Raw genomic sequence first — 10,467 nt, forward strand, 5'->3', positions numbered from 1 at the left:
TAAGGCGAGCTCATGATGATCCATTGTCATCCCATGGCGGTATAAACAAGACGTTGTTCAAAATAAGGAAATATTATTTCTGGCCGAGTTTAGCAGTTGATGTCAAGGACTACGTGAATAATTGTGAGATGTGTAAAACTACAAAACATCCTAACCAGACATTGCGGCCACCAATGGGTAAAACATCCGAAACTAATAGATTTTTCCAGAAAATATATATCGACTTTTTAGGTCCTTACCCGCGATCCCGATCTGGCTTCATTGGCATATTTATAGCCCTAGACCATTTTAGTAAGTTTCCATTTTTGAAGCCAGTAAAAAAATTTACAACAGATGTTGTTGTTAAATATTTAGAAACTGATTTGTTTCATATATTTGGTGTTCCGGAGGTGATAGTTTCCGATAACGGTTCCCAGTTTCGTGCCAATCAATTTAAAGAATTTTTAAACCGCTATGGTGTCAACCATTTGTTTACAGCCATTCATGCCCCTCAAGCAAACGCCTCGGAGAGGGTTAATAGATCCGTGTTGGCGGCTATAAAATCATATGTGAGGCCTGATCAGAAGAACTGGGACGAATTGCTCAGTGGTATCGGTTGCGCCCTTAGATCAACTGTTCATTCTGCCATAGGAACTTCGCCATATTATCTTGCTTTCGGTCAAAACATGATCACAAACGGTTCCACTTACCCGTTGTTGCGGCAGTTAGAAATGTTGGAGGATAGGGCCGTGAAATTTAATAGGAATGATTCCCTTGCCATTATGAGCAATAAAGCAAGGATTTTGATGGATAAACAATTCGAAAGAAATCAAAAGACCTACAATCTTCGTTCTAGAAATGTATCCTATGATGTTGGCCAAGAAGTTTACCGGCGAAATTTTAAACAGAGCAGCTTCGAGCAGGGATTTAACTCCAAGTTAGGTCCAACTTTCCTGAAGGCACGGGTTCGACGGAAACTGGGCAATTGCAATTATGAGTTAGAAGACTTACAGGGCAAACTTTTAGGTACGTATCACGCCAAGGACATACGTCAATAGTTATAGTTCACCTCGCAAGCGGTATCAGCTTTGATGGTGAGAATTTCCACCCCAAAGCCTGATTTTGTTGGGGGGGAATTGTAATGGCGCTTGCAGGTTGAAATTTTTCTTTTTGAAATAGGTCGTTATTTTGAATTTGAATATGATTTTCTGATTCAACGCCATCTTCATGTGGATATGAGTAGGATTGGCTAACAGTATTTATCATATAGTTGACGTTTTTCCCCTCATTTGTTTTTTTTGGATTTTACCAGAAATTGGAAGGAAAACGTTATCCAAGAACGTTACCGAGGTTTAATACTGGTAGCAAACTTTGGACTCCTTCATTTGGTTTTCTAAAGCTATCGTGGTAAATCGCGAGTGTAAAAGTTCAATTTAGTAACTTGGTGAAAGTTTTTTTTTTAAAGTGAATTGACGTTTTTTTTTATCCACATTGGTTTTTATTTTTTTTGTGTTGCTTACGAACAAGACACTTGGTGAGTTTTTTTTTTGTTCTCGTTTCACTCTCTCGTTATGAGAACAATTTTTTTCGTTTCTTTCTTTTTTTTTTCCGATCAGTGCCTCCTCTTAAAAATTCCTACCATTTTTGGACCATTGGGTCCCATAGAAGAGCTTTGGAGGCTTTCCTCAGGGCTGCCTAAGCCCACAGGATTTTTTGCCTTTTTCTTGCCACCTTTATGAGGTAATACTTTCCCTAACATAATCAAATAAAAGGCTCCCTTTTGATAGCAAAAAAAAAAAAAAATTCAATTTTTACATAGGTTTCTACATATTGTATATTCACGGCACTGTCGAGCACCGCAGAAAAGAAAACCACCGATTGAAACCTGTCCTCGGCTCAGTTCCCTTTTTCTTGCTTCTCAGCAAAATTTTATTGTGGTTTGCTTACACTGGAAACACTGGAGAATTCAGTCTTCTATTGTCGCTGCATCCTACATATCGTCTCTAAACACAGGGGTTCGTTGCCCGACGAAGAAATTAGACCGGATAATATGTGAGATTCGATGAAAGTGTGTAGTTTTATGGCCTGGAAGCCCGAGAATCAATGAAAAGTGGTATAGTTTCGACATAGAAAGCCAGCCAATTAACCCCCTGTCCGTAATCGAACAACAGAAAAACGTACGATTGTTTCGTGATAATTACTGTGAACAAAACTTAACATCTAATAACTGCCTGGAATTATTTTTCTGCCCATCCAACACATAGTATTATATATTTCTTTTTAAATTTTTATATTACTTTTCATTTTGTGAGACAAAATTATAAAATAGTTTTTCTTTAGTATGTGCTAATTTTGCTCGGAGTTGGTGTGATTTTTCTAATAGGTTTTAAAACGGGAAAAAGGTGAACAAGAAATATTGCAAAATTTGCAAAAAAAAAAAGAAAGGGAAAAAATCTGAAAACATAGAATTTAAATAATTAGAGTTGTGAGAGAAAAATTTTGTTGGCAATTCTTGTCCTTTTTTTTTTTTTTTTTTTTTTCTCCTATTTTTTTATTTCATAAGGTTTTTTTTTCATTAGTTTTTGCCGAAATTTTGTTCATTTCATTCCCTTCCATAAAGTGTTATTTTACCTGCAATTTATTGTTGCGCAAAATTCTAAAAGCATAGCAAAGATTTGCGAAAACATTTTTTTTTTTTTGGCATGATTACAGTGATCCCGTTTGTTTGTTGCCAAAGAGCACAGGTTGATACACAATCAACATTACATTTGTATAGCTATACTTTTTGTCAAGACTGTTATTTACAGACCATGTTGACTAAAGTCCATAATGTTGCAGAAACAATGTGTTCTTGTGCTTTGCGTTTATAAGTATGCGTGGTGTTTATAAACATCGTTGGAAACAAACCATGTTGCGATATATTTCTCTCGCAACATGTTGCTATGAGTACTGATCATTTTAAACCATTACAACGCAACAATTTCTCTCGCAACACAATGTTTAATTACATGCAAGATCTTCGATCAACATAAAACAGAAAGAGCGGACAAACACGAAAGCAACATTTCTCTCTCGCAACTTTAGGCATTCAATCACCTTTTGTACACAGCACCATTTCAGCCATCCCAGCAACATTTCTCAAGCTGTCGTCAACATTGATACTCTCCTAGATCCAGTTCTGAGAAAGGCCTTTCAACGATGGACCCGATTATAAAGAAGAGAACAAAGTAAGTCATTGATCTTTTCTATGTTGCTTTGATATCATTATTTTTTTTTGGGATAAAAACAAATGCTGCTGATCTAGTAAAAGGGTGATCAATTTTGCATTACATTTATTATTTTTTTTTTTTTTTTTTTTTACTGCCGGTTTGTTCAAGTTTTGAATTTTTTTTTATTCATTTTCAAAAAAAAAACGAAAAGAAAAACACAAGGCAAAAATTTAAAAATAACTAAAAAGGAAAATAAGATTATTAATACAGAAAATAAAACAATTTTTTTTATATAACAATTTTGCTAAAAATTACCACACACCAGTCCGGGGATAAAACTAAAAATACGAGTGTACTTTTATTTAGTTTTTTTTCTCTACACTTGCGTATTTACTTTTTTTTCTCTCATGTATGCAAATAAGGATCAGTACCATACCTTGCATGAACAGGTTGATTTTCATTATTATTTTTATTTCTTTACTACATTAATATTAATTTTTTTTTTCTTAATTTGCTTTAAGCTTGTTTTATATCTTTTTCTTTATTTCTTTTGTTTTTTTTCAATTATATATTTTGAATTTCTAAATTGTCCTAAAAAGTTCGTATTTTTATGATTTTTTTTGTAAATAAAATCAATATGAATTGTGCTTAAATTTTAAATATTTCTGGTTGGTTTCAAACATTTAGCAGTAGGGCTTGCTGGTGTGGGCTTGGGATCATAATGACAACCCTTCTCTTATGGACGTATTTTCGCATTATGATCATGGTTGGGTGGGCATCTCTGGCAACAGAACATCATGTTGCTATAAACCATTTGCTGTCTAAACTATCTTCCTCTTTCTTCGCTGTATCTGTCCGCTACTTTTGTATCTGTTGGTTTCTTTCTTTTGCTGTCCAGCCAAGAGATACGCACAGCACACAAAATAGTCTGATGCACGCAATACTGAATGTATTTGTGAGTAACAATGAGCGGAAATAACTATAGTGGAGTTTCTAACCCCCCCATTCCGACGAGCAATAAGGCCGGTGGAAAGCGTGCATTGCCTCCACAAGTTAGCTACCACCATCTTCCGACTTCTTTAAATGTTATATGTTACAATACGTCATGCAAAATTTCCGCCAAATCAGATGGGAATTGCGCCCTCTAGAAGCTTAAGAAGTCAAGACCCCAGATCGGTTTATATGGCAGCTATATCAGGTTATGGACCGATTTAAACTATTCTTAGCACAGTAGTTGAAAGTCATAACAAAACCCGTCATGCAAAATTTCAGCCAAATCGGATAATAATTGCGCCCTCTAGAAGCTCAAGAAGTCAAGATCCCAGATCGGATTATATGACAGATATATCAGGTTATGGACTGATTTCATCCATACATAGTACAGTTGTTGGAAGTCATAACGAAATACATCATGCCAAATTTCAGCCAAATCGGATAGGAATTGCGCCCACTAGAGGCTCAAGAAGTAAAATAGGGAGATCGGTTTATATGGGAGCTGTATCAGGCTACAGTCTGATTCGGGCCATATTTGACACTTATGTTGGAGTTTATGAGAGAAACCGTTGTTCAAAATTTCAGCCAAATTGGATAATAATTATGCTCTCTAGAGGCTCAAGAAGTCAAGACCCCAGATCGGTTTATATGGCTGCTATATCAGGTTATAAATCGATTTGGACCTTATTTGGCACAGTTTTTGAGAGTCATAATGAAATACATCGTGCAAAATTTCCGCCAAATCAGATAGAAATTGCGCCCTCTAGAGGCTTTATAAGTCAAGACCCCAGATCGCTTTATATGACAGCTATATCAGATTATGAACCGATTTGAACCATACTTGGCACAGTTGTTGGAAGTCATAAAAAAACAACTCATGCAAAATTTCCGCCAAATCGTATAGGAGTTGCGCCCTCTAGTGGGTAAAGAAGTTCACATTCAAGATCGGTTTATATGGCAGCTATATCAGGTTATTGACCAATTTGCACCATACTTAATGCAGTTGTTGGATATCATAACAGAACTCGTCGTGCAAAATTTCATTCCAATCGGATAAGAATTGCGCCCTCTAGAGGCTCAAGAAGTAAAATAGGGAGATCGGTTTATATGGGAGCTGTATCAGGCTACAGTCTGATTCGGACCATATTTGACACTTATGTTGGAGTTTATGAGAGAAACCGTTGTTCAAAATTTCAGCCAAATTGGATAATAATTATGCCCTCTAGAGACTCAAGAAGTCAAGACCCAAGATCGGTTTACATGGCCGCTGTATCAGCTTATGGATCGATGTGAGCCATACTTGACACAGTTGTTGAATATCGTAACAAAACACGTCGTGCAAAACTTCATTCCAATCGAATGAGAATTGCGCCCTCTAGAGGCTCAAGAAGTCAAGACCCAAGATCGGTTTATATAGCAGATATATCAAAACATGGACCGATATGGCCCATTTACAATCCCAATCGACCTACACTTATAAGAAGTATTTTTTCAAAATTTCAAGCGCCTAGCTTTACTCCTTGGAAAGTTAGCATGCTTTCGACAGACAGACGGACGGGCGGACGTGGCTAAATCGACATAAAATGTCACGACGATCAAGAATATACATAATTTGTGGGGTCTCGGACCGATATTTCTAGGTGTTACAAACAGAATGACGAAATTAGTATACCCCCATCCTATGGAGGAGGCTATAAAAAGGATACCCCTTCATTTTAAGCTAAAACTTGAATGCGATAACACTAATTGAGAAGTGAGAAGAACCCTCTGAATTCTTTTGGCCAACCTCAAAATACTAAATTGTCCATCAACATTCCATTAAGGAACAGCGAATACTTCTCTCATAGCTCAATGAGAAGGGGCCTGCTGTCTTATACCGATTCCGAACCGCCTGCCGCATAGCGACACCACTTGGTAGAGGAGTTGAAGTTCACGCCGGGATTTGAACCCACGCGTTCGGCATCATAGGCAGACTTGCTAACCTCTGCACCATGGTGGTCTCCAAAAGCTAAATACGAAGCAATATGGGTCTTTAATCATTAGCTATTAATCTTTGAGTTTAGCGGACGTGTTTTCATTTTGCTCATCAAAGAATAATATATATCTCGAATTAGGCTCCAGCTATTACACAAATGTTCAGATTCAAACAGTGGCAGTGCCAATAAAACAGTCATCGCAAAGGAATCGAGAGATCAGGATAGCGGGCTACCGATAGTAGTGAGCGAGGGCTTTGCTAAGCTCATACAATGGCCGAAGAAGCAATCGGGGACACGATGAAGGCGACTGAGGAGTATGCACCTGGAGCGAAATTAGATCTCCGAAGAGTATAACACCACCAAAAAGCGGAACAAGAACAAGAGCTCCCCGATTCCAAGTAATTCTGGAAGAACAAGCCCTCCCTTCGGCAAGGGCAACTCCAGACAGCGTCCTGTGGAGAGAAGCAAAGTCAGAACGGGAACGAGGGAAGAGCGCATGGCCTCTGACTCTTCTTTGACTTCCAAAAGGACTCCACAGCCATCACGGAAGGCGAAGATGGTTGGTAAAAAATGTAAAAAAGCCGCCCTCTAACACCAGAGTGTCAAGAAAGATCAACAGATATGAGTTGACGTATGCAGTCATCGATATCGGCAATGCATCCAATAGAATTCCACCGGATAATCGATGCTAAGGGGAGGATCTGGTTAACGAGTGGGGCTCTCAAGAGGGCCCACCCTTACAAATGATGAGCTGCGAGTATAGAGGGGACTTCTTGACTTGACTGAAGAATCGGAGTTCAATATATTATGCAATTGTCATTCTGTTTGTAAAACATCGAAATATCCATTTCCGAGCCTATAAAGTACATACATTCTTGATCGTCGTAAAAATCTAAGACGATTTAGCCATATCGATCCGTTTGTCCGTACTGTCTCTCTGTTGAAATCACGCTTCAGTCTTTAAAAATTTAGATATTGAGCTGCAACAGATTCTTATTTTGTCCATACGCAGGTTAAGTTCGAAGATGGGCTATATCGGGAGATAGATATATATGGGCTGCCATATATACCTATCTCCCGATTTAATGTTTTAGGCCCATAAGAAATTAATTTATTAACGGATTTTGCTGAAATTGGGCACAATAAGTTGCGTTAGGCCCCTCGACATTCGTTCCGAGTATGGCTAAGATAGGTCTTTATTTCTATATAACTGTCATGCACACCGATCTCTCAATTTAAAGTCTTGGACCCATAACAGGCCCATTCATTGTCCGATTTCTCTGAAATTGGAAACAACCTTGTTCATCACGGCTCAGATCGGTCTAGATGTGGATGTAGCTGCCATATATATACTGATTTCCCGATTTAAGGTTTCAGACCCATAAAAGGTGAATTTATTAACCGATTTTGTTTAGATTAACCACAATAAGTTTTGTTAGGCCTTTCGACATTCGTCCCGAGTATGGTCAAGATTGGGCTATATTTGGATATAGCCCCAATATCTCCCAATTTCAGTGCTGGGGTCAATAAAAGCATGTTTATTACTTTAATTTCACTGAAATTCTACATAGTGGACAGTGTAAGGCTCTTCGACATTCCTGTTCAATATAGTTCAGATCGGTCTATATTTGGATATAGCTGACATATACACATACCGATCTCCCGATTTAAGCTGGGCCCATAAAAGCTACATTTTTATACCCTCAGATACTTAATATCGGTATAGATCGTTGGGGATTGCAAATGGGCCATATTGGTTCAGATTCAGATATAGCTCCCATATAAACCGATCTCCAGATTTGACATCTTGAGCCCGTGGAAGCCGCTATTTTTTCCGATTTGGCTGAAATTTTGCATGTAGTGCTTTGTTATGACTTTCAACAACTGTGCTGAATACTGTCTAAATCGGTCTATAACCTGATATAGCTCCCATATAAACCGATCACCCGATTTGATTTCGTGAGCCCCTGGAAGCAGCTACATTTTTACGATTTGGCTGAAATTTTGCATGCAGTGAGTATTCTGTTATGACTTCCAACAACTGTGCCAAATACGGTCTAAATCGGTCTATAACCCGATATAGCACCCATATAAACCGATCCCCCGATTTGACTTCTTGAGTCGGTAGAAGCCGCAATTTTTGTCCAATTTGGTTGAAATTTTAAAGGTGTTCCTCAGGGATTAATTCTGGGTCCTCTTCTCTTTTCATTGTACAGTAACGACTTGGCGAGTCAATTGCCTCATTGTGAGGTACATATGTACGCTGACGATGTACATATATATATCGGCAGTCCGAGGGATGGAATTGCTGAAAACATACGTCTGCTTAACCATGATCTGTCAAGAGTCAGCATGTGGGCGAAAACCAATGGCCTGTGTCTCAACCCTGTAAAGTCCAAGTGTGTTGTTATCAGAAACAGGCTGTCTCGTTTTTCATGTGATGTCGATATATTCATTAACGACGCTAGATTGGAAATCTTTCCTCATGCAAAGAACTTGGGCGTGGTTATTAATAGCACTCTGACTTGGAGTAATCATATCGACTCTGTCGTTGGTCAGGTATATTCAAAATTGCGTGCTCTCTGGGCCACTCAGTCTGTTACTCCGCTGCGGATTAGGTCTCTCTTGGCAAAGACTTATCTTGTTCCTGGCATTCTCTACGGCTGTGAGTAGTTTGCTAATTGAGACTCGGTAAGTAGACGTAAGCTAAACACATTTTTTTACCCTCCACCATAGGATGGGGGTATACTAATTTCGTCATTCTGTTTGTAACTACTCGAAATATTCGTCTCAGACCCCATAAATTACATATATTCTTGATCTTCGTGACATTTAATCACGAACTTTCGAAGGAATAGAGCTACCCGCTTGAAATTTGATCAAATACTTTCTATTAGTGTAGGTCAGTTGGGATTGCAAATGGGTCATATCGGTCCATGTTTTGATATAGCTGCCATATAAACCGATTTTGGGTCTTGACTTCTTAAGTCTCTAGAGGGCGCAATTCTGGTCCTATTTGACTGAAATTTTGCACGTGGTGTTTTGGTATCACTTCCAACAACAGCGCTAAGTATGGTTTAAATCGGTCTATGTTTTGATATAGCTGCCATATAAACCGATCTTGGGTCTTGACTTCTTGAGCCTCTAGAGGGCGCAAGTATTATCCGATTTTATTGAAATTTTACACGTAGTGTTTTGGTAGCACTTCCCACAACTGCACTAAGTATGGTTTAATTCGATCCATAACCTGATATAGCTGCCATATAAACCGATCTTGGGTCTTGACTTCTTGAGCCTCTAGGGTGCGCAATTCTTATCCAATTTGAATGAATTTTTGCACGACGAGTTTTGTTATGATATCCAACAACTGTGTCAAGTACGGTTCAAATCGGTTCATAACCTGATATAGCTGTCATATAAACAGATCTGGGGACTTGACTTCTTGAGCTTCTAGAGGGCGCAATTCCTATCCGATTTGGCTGAAATTTTGCATGACGTATTTTATTATGACTTTCAACAACTATCTTAAATAAGGTTCAAATCGGTTAATAACCTGATATAGCTGCCACATAAACCGATCTGGGATCTTGACTTCTTGATCCTCTAGAGGTCGCAATTATTATCCGATTTTCCTGAACTTTTGTACGACGGGTTTTCTTATGACCATCAACATACGTGTTTATTATGGTCTTAAGCCCCCAAAGGGCGCAATTCTTATACGAGTTGGCTGACATTTTACACAGGTCTCCAACATATAATTTAATTGTGGTCTAAACCGGACCATATCATTATATCATTTTTTGCCTAAGAAGAGATGCCGGGAAAAGAACTCGACAATTGCGATCCATGGTGGAGGGTATATAATATTCGTCCCGGCCGAACTTAGCACGCTTTTACTTGTTTAATATCGTAACTCCTTATGTATTTGGCTTGAGACGGCGCAACTCCATCTCTGAATACTTGTAATCCCTGTATGGAGTCTCCTTACAACACTTGTTGTACGCTTACTTTCCTTCCATACTTACTTTCCATATCTATATGGATTCATTGATTTCGCCAGCTCTATTAGAGGTAAAAAGAATCATTCCCAAAATTCATCGGAGCCTGGTTTCTGAATGGCATATGTCCATATTCGCTGTACGTTTCTGGTACTCACTTCCTAACGATCTGCAATTACTCAATAACTCGGCAACATTTAAAACCAGGCTTTGGAAACATTTTACTGCATTAAAATGATGAATGTTAAGACTCAGTCATTTATTTATTTTTATTCTTATATACTTACCTTAATTTCTTTTTTTTCGGAATCA

At 38.3% G+C, this 10,467-nt stretch overlaps 1 long non-coding RNA gene across 1 annotated transcript; it reads left to right on the forward strand.

The window, feature by feature from the left end:
* The first annotated feature begins 1,272 nt into the window (after nt 1-1,272).
* On the forward strand, nt 1,273-2,119 carry LOC131995226 (uncharacterized). Its single transcript, XR_009397293.1, has 3 exons — nt 1,273-1,513; nt 1,596-1,719; nt 1,799-2,119. It is a non-coding gene; the product is annotated as an uncharacterized LOC131995226 (long non-coding RNA).
* Nucleotides 2,120-10,467: the final 8,348 nt, after the last annotated feature.

This window comes from Stomoxys calcitrans, chromosome 2 (assembly GCF_963082655.1).
Source record: "Stomoxys calcitrans chromosome 2, idStoCalc2.1, whole genome shotgun sequence".
NCBI lineage: Eukaryota > Metazoa > Arthropoda > Insecta > Diptera > Muscidae > Stomoxys > Stomoxys calcitrans.